Source organism: Halichoeres trimaculatus, unplaced genomic scaffold (assembly GCF_033239565.1).
Source record: "Halichoeres trimaculatus isolate MK-OKI-2021-1 unplaced genomic scaffold, fHalTri1.1 fHalTri1_scaffold_12, whole genome shotgun sequence".
NCBI lineage: Eukaryota > Metazoa > Chordata > Actinopteri > Labriformes > Labridae > Halichoeres > Halichoeres trimaculatus.
Window position 1 is genome coordinate 476,113 of NW_027437190.1, and position 12,458 is coordinate 488,570.

The 12,458-nt window shown below is 40.1% G+C and overlaps 1 long non-coding RNA gene across 1 annotated transcript; it reads right to left on the bottom strand.

Annotated features, from left to right (window-relative positions):
* Window positions 1-1,252: 1,252 nt before the first annotated feature.
* Window positions 1,253-9,403, bottom strand: LOC141801190 (uncharacterized). The gene is made up of 3 exons (XR_012599378.1): window positions 9,308-9,403; window positions 2,483-2,698; window positions 1,253-1,985 (listed from the first exon to the last, which is right to left on the bottom strand). It is a non-coding gene; the product is annotated as an uncharacterized LOC141801190 (long non-coding RNA).
* Window positions 9,404-12,458: the final 3,055 nt, after the last annotated feature.

A 12,458-nucleotide genomic window follows, 5' to 3' on the forward strand; every position in this document is an offset into this window, starting at 1 on the left:
CAGTATTCATACTGAAAATCAAGATCAAGCGAGCTTTTGTCCTTCAGCTCCACGGGAGGTTTCCGTCCTCCCTGAGCTCGCCTTAGGACACCTGCGTTATCCTTTGACAGGTGAACTGCCCCAGTTATACTAGACTGGAATAACCGTGAGTCAAGAAATGTCAGATACTAGACTGTCTGTCCGTACATAGGAAAGTTGGTGGCTGAGAGGTGAAAGAGTAGGGCACAGACGCGCGGTGATCTATGTTTTACTTGCAGCGTGGGTTCGATCCCACCAGTGGTAATTATTTAAAATTATCTGATTTTCTTTCTTCTGTCACCCTCAAAGTACAGTCAACATATAACAGAATAAAGGCACAAATCGTCTTATGATATAAAAGGTGACAACAGCCACAGTTTTCCTTATAAATACCTTCCTTTACCGGCGGTCCGTTCTGATCATGATGATAATGTAAAGGTGATTCCACATGGTGAGATAACTTTGTGTCTTCCTCCTTATTTAAATATAGGGCACTGTATCACTGACACATCTCATCTGACAGCTGAATCATCTCTAATAAAAAAAAATGACATCTCATCTACATGTCTTTTTCTGCTGTATTAGTCAGTGTTTGATGAAACATCACCACATGAAGTATATAGGCCTGTATTTATGAACAGCTTTAAATTAATCAAGATCAATCTCCTCTGGGCCACAGCAGTGTGAGGAGCTTCAGAGTGAGAAGAAAAAAGGGTCATCAAACTCAGCAGAAACAGTCAGCGTTGATTTGACACATAAGCATGATATTCTTGAACCAGCAGCGTCTCTGGCTTTATTAATTGCCACCGTGTCACCCTTTTATGTGATTTTCACCTTGTAGTCATCATACGACTCCATGAGGGTTTTTTTCTCCGCTGAGGGAAGCGTCTCCGCTCTCAGTTTTGACATGATTTGGTCATTTCGACAATCGACACGTCGGGGCTTTTTATCTACCGCGGACGCGCGCTTAGCCGCAGCTTAGATCAGCCTGGCTTGAATAAGCGTCTCTGAAAATCAGCTGAGCCTCGTTAGTGGAACGAGTTGCAGCTAAGATTGAAGTGGCAGCTTATTCAAGCCACGCTTACCGGCGATAGCCCAGCCTTCTTTAGCCAGCTTCGTGGAATACCCCCCAGGGCCCTGTTCTACGAAGCAAGTTTAGCCTAGCGAGATAGCCTTGGAGCTACCTCGCTGAAGAGACCACAATCAAAATCAGTCAGAGAATATTGTGGGCTTTTGTTATGTTGAGGTCCCTCAAGGAATCGACCTTCAGTTCCAGTCACCATTTCAACATAAAAACAAAACAAAACAAAACAAAACAAAGCATTTACTGTGGTGCTCAAACAAAATAATTTGCATGTTTTTATAATTCTTCTAATTTGTACCAGCAGTAAATAAGACTTTAGACAGGAAAAGACAGGAAGAGAAGAGAAACAAAGTTTGCAGCATAACATACTTCTCAAGAATAGAAATCCCTCAGTAAGTGTATTTCTGTTTTAACAGATGAAAGTTTAACATAGGATGGCCTCTTTTTTATTTTCATTTTTTTACAAACTCTCATTCAGTAGCTTAAAGATCATAAAATTGAACCCCTTTAAGACACATGGTTCTTAGGAGAATCATGGACAGGGGTCAGGGACACAGTTTTGTTAGAAAAGCCAGAACAATATGACTAAATAATTAAATCAATATCTAAGTCTTGATCTAATTTTCTGCTTGCTCTGTAAGACTCTGTGTAAGACTGAAAAAGTGTTGCTGGTGATGTACCAGTGACAATTTTTTTTCAGACGCCACCTGTGTCCACCCCTGTGTCTCCAAAGAAGGTGACTGCCAGTGTAGCAGTGGGGGAATTTTTCTGCTGGCGTTACCACTGCAGAAGGCCTCTCTAAAGGATGTTTGTTGAGATCTGGATATGGAACTGCTTTTCAACATCAACTCCTCGACACATGGTTTCCAAGATATCATCAACACTGTCAAACAGTAAGCATAATCAGTAGATGTAAACTACTTGTGTTGAAAACAAATGCACAAGGATAACTTCATGTATTTACACACTAGATTTACGTTTTGATGACTTCTCCATTTTCCTGGCTCAAGGCATTTGCCTTACCCGTCTCAAAATGGTCTATTCCTCTACAAAAGTACAATAAGAATCTTGGTTGAAAAGAATAGCAAAAACGGGTAATGTAAGTTGCATCTTCAAGTAAAATAATCCCATATAATACATGTAGTATCTTCAGATATTTATGAAGAGAAGCACGTATTTACTTATTATTCGATTTAGCTTTTAACTTGGGGGGGGGGGGGGGGACTTACAACAGGTTTTCTATCACAGCAACTTGTTTTTTAATCTTCTTCACTCTTCAGTGCTGTGTTTTGTAGATTATCTACAACACTAAATCAGTAATCAACTAATTTGCATAACAAGTCACTTGTATGTAACGGTTGCATTTTCTTAATATATCACCTCTTCATGGCCCATATCCCTGGACATGTTGGCATGCCTTTTTCCAAGACCAGCCTGGGCAAGGTCAAACTCTTCAGAAGAGGTTGGGGTTGTCTCCGGATTCAGGTTTAACAGTTATCCATAGATGGTATCCATAGCTAAAAGGCCTCCGAATTTTTAGATGCTGTGCCATAGGTTTTCAAACTCTGTATCTTTTGCTTTCCAGAACAAGATTTCCTGTGAAAAAAAATGGGAGAGATCTGATTTTGAAATATAAAGTCCGAATTTGAAATATAAAAATACTGTTACCATACTATACTAAAAATACAAAAAAAAATTAAAACATGACACACACACACACACCACACACACACACACACACACACACACACACACACACACACACACACACAGATAACCTGGGCCCATATTCACAAAGGTTCTCAGAGTCCTCTCAGAGAGCTCCTAACTAAAAATTCCTAGCAAGGAGTCTTAGCTTAAGAGTGATTCAGGAAGGTTGTAAGAGCAACTCTGAGCAAGGAGGAGACAGAAACTTTTATCTTAGGTTGTGTCCGAAATCATTCACTCATTCTCTACTCACTCCTCACTATATAGTGAATTAGATGTAGTGGACTACATCAGCTAAATTAAAACAACATTTCCAACACTACTCACTCACTCGCCAGCCGCTAACAGTGACGTAATTACACTCGCATCGCTCATGGACGGCTCGGGATTTACAGTAATTATTTTTCTCAAACACTGCAAAACGTTTTTTATTTCAGTGATAACGAATGTTATACTTGGCGTATTTTCCGCAACAGCCAAATAGAATAACTTATTACACATTATTTATAAAATTCATAAACCATATATTTGCACAGCAACTTATGCTATATTTGAGAATTACAAAGTCCGGTGAATGCATCATCCGCAATGAAAAATTTAGCGGCTAACATCTGTGTTGTTTGTTTCTCTGCTCCAAGTTGTGAGACACGTTTGTCCGAAAGTTTAGCAGAGAGCTTAGAGTCATTCTCTGACAGTTTTTAAAGATTTTTCATGTTATCAGTAATCACTAATCATGTAATCAGCCATTCCTTCAGTTTGAACTCATGATGGTATATATTGCTATTATAGTGAGCATCTCTAATACACTACTTTACAAAATGCATTGTGGGATACATTGAGTGGACTATATATTGAATGACTGTGCTTACTCAGAATTCGGACAATAAACATCGAATTATACTATGTATACAAAGCTGCTTAATTGCAACAAACACTAGTCAGAAATTGTTAGAAAAGATATGATAGAAGCTTATTTACATTGTACAACTGAACTCAGAATCTCCTACTGGGAACTCGGGGTTGGTGTGGGTGCTCTAACTTACAAGTCGGAAATTCCGACTTCGGGAGCTGTTCCTGTTGGCCGTTCCCACCGGGAACTCGCAAATTCTGACTTCCGAATACAAATGGAATGCAGCATTAAGTCGAAATGATGAGAATAAAATTGAAATTTCAAGATCAAAGTGGAAATGACTAGAATAAAGCTGAAAAACAAATTCAAGATCAAAGTCAAAATGACGGGAATAAAGTTGAAATGACAAGAATACAGTCAATAAAATAATTTGAGATCAAAGTCGAAAGGACGAGAAAAAAAGTCAAAATAACCTGCTCTGATGTTTACCGGCAGTACGCCGGGTACAGTCAGGTCCTTAACAATCACAGACACGACTGACAGTAGTAACAGCAGCCATACAGGAGCCTAAACGACAATCTTTGGAATCTGTGTTTGTGTGACAGGGTTGGTCTTTTACATTTTTATTGCATGTGGTGTTATATGAAGTGTGTGGGTAGGTAATGACTTTTCTGACTGGCCCTGAAGTATCCCCCCCTAAAACCAGCTCATTGGAGACCGGCGGGCAGGACTTCAGGACAGACACCTAAAAAGAGCAGCAGATAGCAGAGAGGGACGACAGTAGGACCGCAAGCAAAGCACGAGAAGCAACCCTGAAAAGACCCGATTGCTCTAGGAAGAAGAAGCAGCAGCCAGTTGTGGGCCTTTACGGTTTCCTGTGAAGAGAAGGAGGCTGATGTTGGGGAGTCACCGTGGAGTTGCCAAGGGGACCGTTGCTGTGAGGCACTGGCATTAGCTTTGAGGAGAAGCAACGTTGGATGCACCCCTCTCTGAGTTGAGTACCCTCACAGGACCTTTTTATATTGAACCTTGGACACGGTTATAATTGGGTCAAGGAACTTTTTAAACACAAAACACCAGTTTTATTCTTTTCTCTTTGTGGGTTTTAAGTGTTTTAAGGGGTTTAAGATCCTTTAGGGAGCTATTCTTTTATGCTAGTTCTTTTTTAAGAATTTAATCTGACACTTCTTTCTAAGCCTGCAACCTATCACAGAGCCATAATGTGTGTGTGTGTTTTTTTGTCAAAGATTTTCATTATATTTTCTGTTATGTGTACAGGAAAGAAAAAGACATTTTAGGTACACAAAGCAGAACAATTTCGGAACAAAAACATTATATTCAATCACACTTATTCACACTACAAGAACTAAGAGACAAGACAACACACTCAATCGACATGGGGTATCAACAAGTGGACAAGTGGTATCGCAGAAATGAAGGGGAAGGGAAAGACAAGAGAAAAAGAAAGAAAAAGAGGAAAGGAGAAACATGCATTTAAGTATGTAATAATATTCAAATAATGAAAATAAATAAATAAATAAATAAATAAGAAAATTAATAAATAAAGAAAGAAAGAAAATCAGCAAGTCAGTAGTTCATAGGTTTTCAGCCTCAATGACAGGGTATCTATATGAAGTAAAAAGGGTTGCCAGATTTCATGGGAGGTCTTAAGGGAACCTTTCAGGGAGAATCTGATTTTCTCAAGTCTCATGCAATGTAAAATTTCTTGAATACATCTGTTATGTGTAGGTGGGGATAAATGAGTCCATTTAAGAAGAATGAGCCTACTTGCTAGCAAGGTAGAAAAGTCAAAAATACAATATGAAAATTTTGACCAGCCAGAGGATGGAAGCAGTCCAAAAAGAGCAATAAGAGGGTCGGCGTTCACAGTGCAGCCAAGGACTTTCCCTAACGTATCAAAAATGGTGCCCCAAAAATCAGTCAGTTTAGTGCATGACCAAAACATATGCATGTGGTCAGCTGGAGACAGTTTACACCTGTTACAGGAGTCGTCTCTATCTGGATAGATTTTGGCTAGTCTCACATTAGTGAAGTGTCTCCTGCGTAAAATCTTACATTGTAGAAGTTGTTGTCTGGCGCATATAGAAGAAGTATGAGCAAGGTTAAGTATGCGGTTCCATTGTTTGTCGGAGATTGTGATTCTGGGGTCCTGGTCCCAAATAGCCCCGAGGGAGTGGAGGGAGGTGGGGTTTATTCTGAACATTGAGTTTTACAAGACTGAGGTGAGGTCTGGGATTTATGGTTTACTTTGGTCAAAAGAAGGGAATCCATCAAGGTCTCTGGTCTCTTTATTTGACCAGGATTCAAAAGCTGAGTCGGAGCAGGATGGAAGAAATAAAAGGTTTTGATAAACTGGAGCAAGTTTCGATGAGGAATGTAGGCCAAATTGTTTCCTTAATTGACTGCAAATTTTCAAGGTCTCAGAAATAATGGCGTTCTGTGCTATTCGCTTGATTGGTGAAGGTAACTGTGAACAAATCACTGACCATAACGCAACGGGTGAGGAGGCTAGTTCCATGCAGGCCCATAGAGGGTGATTATTAGGAGCCATCTTAACATTCCAATAAAGGATTTGCTAATATTGCTAGCCCAGTAGTATCAGTAAAAATCAGGTGAGGCCAGACCCCAGAGAGATTTAGGAAGTTGGAGAGTTGATCTTTATTCTAGCTTATTTATTGCACCGTAAAAAAAGGAATTAATCAGCTGGCCAAGTGAAGAAAAAAAAGATTTGCAGATGAGCACTGGAACATGTTGAAAGATATAAAGAAAGCAGGGAAAAGTACCGTCATTATGATCAGGTTGATACGACCTGGTAAAGGTAAAGGGATAGTGGACCACCTAGTCAGATCTGATCTGCAGTGCTCAGGTAAAGGTTGAAAGTTTTTTGCAAAAATACCCAGAGAATGGTTTTGTTACAAGAACACCAAGATATTTTAATCCTTGGGTCGTTTTCCTAAAAGGAAAGAGAGCGAGAGGGAGGTTCTCTGCAGTGGAGTTAATTGGAAGGTACTCGCTTTTATGTAGGTTAATTTTAAGAGGTGTCCCAGTCCGATATTAATATCGGATATCGGTCCGATATCAGCAAAAAAAACAAATATCGGTATCGTATCGGAATGCATCTAAAATCTCCGATATAAGCACTCCGATATAAGCAGTCCATTCCAGACTCCGCTCCTGCTGTTTTTATTTGATTTATTTAGGTTATTTTCTGGGTTTTCTAATTTATCCTTTATTTTATTCAATTACTAGTATTTTTTATGTTTAATGTTAAAATTTCTGTTACCCGTTGGTAAATAATAGATGGGTCAGTTTTTCCTCATACCTACTGTTGCTGACTGCTGTTCTTTGTTTGAATAAAATCACTGAATCAAGTCTTTTCTAACATGACAGACATACTACAAAATAAGTAATAAAAGTATGCATGTTTAATGCTGATATCGTATCGGATTAATATCGGTATCGGCCAATACTCAATGCTGCAGTATCGGTATCGTATCGGAAGTGAAAATGTAATACCGGGACATCCCTATTAATTCTATAGTCAGATAATTTCATAAATTGTTCTAGAATATCCAAGATAACAGGAAATGATGAAGTTGGATTGGTGATGTAAAGCAGAAGGTCATCTGCATAAAGAAATAAGCCAAATCGAGAAAATCCCTTCAAATTTATCTTCATAACGAAGCCATACAGCTAAGGGCTTGACGGCTCGAGCAAGCAGAGATGGGCAAAGCAGGCATCTCTGACGAATGAATTAGATTTTATACCGTTAATATTAATCTTAGCCACAGGGGGAAATGTAAAGAAGCTTAATCCATGATATGAAGTTGGAGTCAAAACTGAATTTACTTAGAATATGGAACAAGTAGCTCCACTCGACCCGATTAAAAGCCTTTTTGGCGTCTAGAGATAGGATGATTTCAGCCGGGATGGAGTCTGAAGAAGAGCAGATGATGTTGAATAACCTTCCAGTATTACTGAAAAAGATTGTCGACCAGAGATGAAACTGGTCTGGTGCGGGTTCGTTAGCGTAGGGGTGACCTTCAGGAGACGAGTGGCGAGCACTTTGGACAATTTTTAGAGTCAACATTTAAGAGGGAGATGGGCCTATAGCTGCTGCAGTGGAGAGGATTTTTATCCTTCTTAAGTAACAAGGTTATTGACACTTCTGAGAATGTAGAAGGAAGTTTCCCTCTTGCAAACGCATCATTAAATACCCTTGCTAGGATGGGAGCTAGTTTGCTAGAAAAGGTTTTGAAAAATTCTGTGGAGTATCCGTCTAGGGGATTTGGAGCTGTGTAAAGACCCGATAGCTTCTTGGACCTCAGCAAATGTTATGGGGGCTCCTAGATTACAAAACACATTGTTGTCTACTTGAGGGAATGTAAAGTAGTCTAGGGGGTTTGGCTCTGACCAGTTGTGGAAGGAGATTTCGGACGAGTAGAGTGTTAAATAATAATTAGAGAAAGTATTAAAAATTTCCCTAGGATCTGTTGTAACTAACCCAGCTGGGGATGCTATGTTAGGTATGAGTTTAGAGGCAGTTGCAGAGCGGGCTTGATATGCTAATAGTTTGCCAGCTTTATCAACTTGTTCAAAGAAGCGTTGCTTTGTTTGTAAAAGCTGAATTTCAACTTAGCTGGTTGATAGCAATTCATATTGAGACTGTAGCTGTAATCTCTTTTTGTATAGTGCAGCTGAGGGATTGGAGGCGTATTGGGCATCTAAAATACGGATTTCATCGGATAGTTCTGTCAACTTAGAAAGTTATGATTTTTTAGAATGGGAAACAAATAAGATGATCTGTCCGCGTAAATATGTTTTAAAAGAATCCCACAGTATATCACTGCTGATATCAGGCATTTCAATTATTGTAATTGTTAAAGAAGAAATTGATTTCCTCAATGAGAAATTCTTTAAATTTAGCTACAGAGAGCAACTGTGACTTAAATTTCCAGAATTTGTGAGCAGGTCTGCAGAGGGAGAAAGTAATGTCTACTGATGCAAGGGCATGATCAGAGATGACTATACTATGATATTCACAGGCAACAGTACTGTGCAACAGTTTATTATCCAGTAGGAAGAAATCTATTTGCGAGAAGCTATGGTGCACATGAGAAAAGAAGGAAAATTCTTTATTGTAAGGAAACCTACTTCTCCAAGGGTCAGACAATCCCAAATGGTCTGTATGAAATTTTAAGGTGGTAGCTGATTCTGTTTGAGCGATATGTTTAGCAGATGATCTATCAAGTGTGGTGTCCTATACCAGATTAAAATCGCCCCAAACAATGATAAGGTGGTCTTAAAGATTAAGTGAAGAAGAAAAAAAAAAAAGAAAAAAGATACAAATTTTTCATCATCCCAAGTGGGAGCATACACTGAAGCCAGGACTACAGGGGTGGTTTGTCAGAGACTATAACAACACGTCCGTTAGGATCAGATATAGTAACAGAGGTTTCGAAGGAGTTGTATAACAATTGCAAGCACCCCTTACCCTCTCAGTAAACCCAGAGTGGAATAAGTGACCCATCCAAGCCCTTTTTACACAAGATATTTCAGAATTGCGAAGGTGAGTTTCTTGTAAGAAGCACAGATCTCCCCTTCAGGTGTTGCAGGTGTGATATTACCTTGTTGACTTTGACGACATCATTCATTCCTTTGACATTCCATGAGACGAAACGAAGATTTCTACCAGACATCAAGCTGGATTATTCGCAGAACTGGCTGACTGAGCTGTGAAAAGAGCAGAGAGAGAAAATGAAACAGAGAAAGAGAGAAGAAAAAAGAAAAACAAGGAGGAGGGATAACAAGATACAAGGAGAGACAAAACACACACACATACTTGTCATCAGTGGCGAATCGTGGCCCCAGCCACTGGGCCTCCAGTAGGACCATGGGGCCACACGTGGCAATAAACAATAAAACAAAGAAATAAAAACAATAGCCAGAATCATGTGACATGGAAGTTTAGTATATTGATAGTTTTGTGTGATTACAAATTTATCATGTGCCTGAACACTGCAACACCTAACACAACTTCAAACAATTAAAAAAATTAAGATATAAAATTGTACAAAAAACAAAAACAGGGTTTTTAGTAATCCAGCAACCACACAGTCTTCTCCATTACTTTCCGCCATTTCTATTCACGTTCTGCCAACTAGATCTTCTCTTTTCTCCTCACTCACTCACAGCTACAGTTAGGCGTTTATCCATCAAAGTGATACTCTGGGATGGAACAAGTTGGGTCCTATCACAAGGTTTAGGGCAGAAATTACCCCTACAGCAGTGTTTTTGTGCAGCAGAAGCCCAGAGCGCTCGCACCAAACACCTCCTCCCTGCTCGTGTGCCGGTTTCTAGTGATGTTACAAGATGTGCCGAGGCTTCGAAGCGCGCATCGAGGCTTGCTTCATTAGGAGGAGGAGCCAAAAATGATGACGTCCAAAGCCTCGTTGCCCGACTGTACCACGTGACTGCTTCGGAAAGTGGTTCAGAGCTTACCGCGAGGTTTGACAGCAGCATAAGCCCATCAGGCTCCATTCCAGGTGATATTTTTTACTACTTTCTCCTGTGTTTGTCTGGAGATCCTACATGTAACCATGGCTGCATTGTTTACATGCGAAATTAGCTGTTAGCAGCCTGTAGCATGTAAATGCTAACTGGTGTAAGGCTTGATGATTTCCCTCGAGCTGAGGAGGAGGTGAGGATGACGTGCTGGTTCTCGGATGTGAGCTGGGAGGTGACGACGTGGACCTGTCCTTCCATCCATCGTTGTTGGGAACGTGGGATCTAGCTCCGGGGGATGGACGAGCTAGCTATGCTAACCCAGCGGCATCATGCTGTTCACGGACGTGGCTGACGGAGCTGACATCGGAAGCCACATTGGAGGAGCTTCGCCTGCTGTGAGCAGACAGGATCCAGGAGACAGAGACTGAACAGACTGCTGGGGAGGCTCAGTCCTGGACCCTGTGGAGGTGGAGACTGGCTGGGCTGGAGAGTGGTGGACGGGCTGGCATCATCTAATTTCTTATGGACATTGTTGCACTTTCCATGCTCTTTCTTACTTTTGTTTTCTTAGATGCTGCGGTGACTCCTGAATTTCCCCTCGGGGATAAATAAAGTATTTTCTATTCTATTCTATTCTATTCTATTCAAAATGTAGGCTTTTGATAGAGTTGATCAGTCACTTATAGTGTTGATACTAGAGTTGGGAAAGCAGTTTTAGTTTTCAAAATAAAAAAGAGTAAAATCTCCCCTGTACTGTATATTATATTATATTGCCCATATATAAGCATATTCAGTGCTCCCTAGTTCCACACTTTCACTGTGCTCTGCCTGTTTGAGCTCATGCAATTTTCCTAAAGCAACAGAAAAGCATTATTACACAACCTGCCATGTCATTGATACTACCATTTATGGGAAATTTACACAAAGAATATTAAAAAATGCTGTTTTATATGAACATGTGTTCATTTATGTAGAGAATTTATTTTGTTGAACATTTTTTTATTTTCATTTTTGTAATTAACAGTCGTTCCCAAGAGCAAAAATAGGCACAGAAGTTCAATCACACATTATGTGGTTAAGCTATAACTGCCTGTGATTGTGTGCCTGATCAGCAGGTGGTTTCGTGAGCACATGAAGCTTCGCGAGATGAACCCTTTCTCGAACCACTTGGGCTTAAGTGGTTCGATGCTTCATGAGGCTTCATCTCACCATCACCACCAGTTTCCTCTGCACTCAGACGGGGCCATCTTTTACTTGACCAAAAACACAAATAAACGGACTCCAACCGAAAAAATCTGATATCGGTCTGAATTCACGCTTTATTTAGAGAATTTTCAGCTCGTTACTTTCACATAAAAACACCACTAAATAAGGCTCTAGTTCTCATCGTGTCTCTTCCTCCTGGCAGACTACCTGCGTTTGTTTATATCTGGCACGCCGTGCGCGCGGACTGATAAACTAAGCGGCGAGAGCCTCGTAGCCAGCTGTGGCTCTGCAGCAGAGGTAGCGCCTTTTTACGACACCATGAGAACTAGAGCCTTATTTAGCGGTGTTTTTGTGTGAAAGTAACGCATTGAAAATTCTCTAAATAAAGCGTGAATGCAGACCGATATCAGATTTTTTTTGGTGGGAGCCTGTTTATTTGTGTTTTTGGTCAAGTAAAATATGGCCCCCTCTGAGTGCAGAGGAGCAGGGGGGGGGGGGGGGGGGGGGGGGGGGGTTTGGTAAGTATTCGCGAATGGACGGAAGATGACAGGAAATGATCCTGCCCACACCTGAAATAAATATGATTGGCTAAGACAGCTGTCATTGTAAAATTGTGTCCACATTCCCTTGAGTTACAGAGGCATTCGTTGCAGTTACTGAAGGCCCTGCCTGCCAGAATGTGTCGCTGATTTATCCAGATACCATCAAAAGGAAAATTGTGATTGGTCCATTTTTCATTTAGTTATATAAACCCATTGTTTGCCAGGACAAGTTTATAAAAATAATATAAAACTCATTACTATGATTTCATTGAGTAAAATAAATAAATAAAAAATAAATAAAGAAATAAAATAACTATTAAGGAATTCTTTTAATATTTTTATTAGGCCTTCACTGAATACCTTGAAAGGCCCAGAGGGTTCCCCTCTGCTTCTCATGCACTCAAAACAAAACAAAAGAATCCCTTGGGAAAACTAAACTTCTGTATCATACAAGATACAAGACTTTCTATTCCTACAACTCCATCTTACCCCTGCTCCCATTACAAAACAAGAAAACATACAT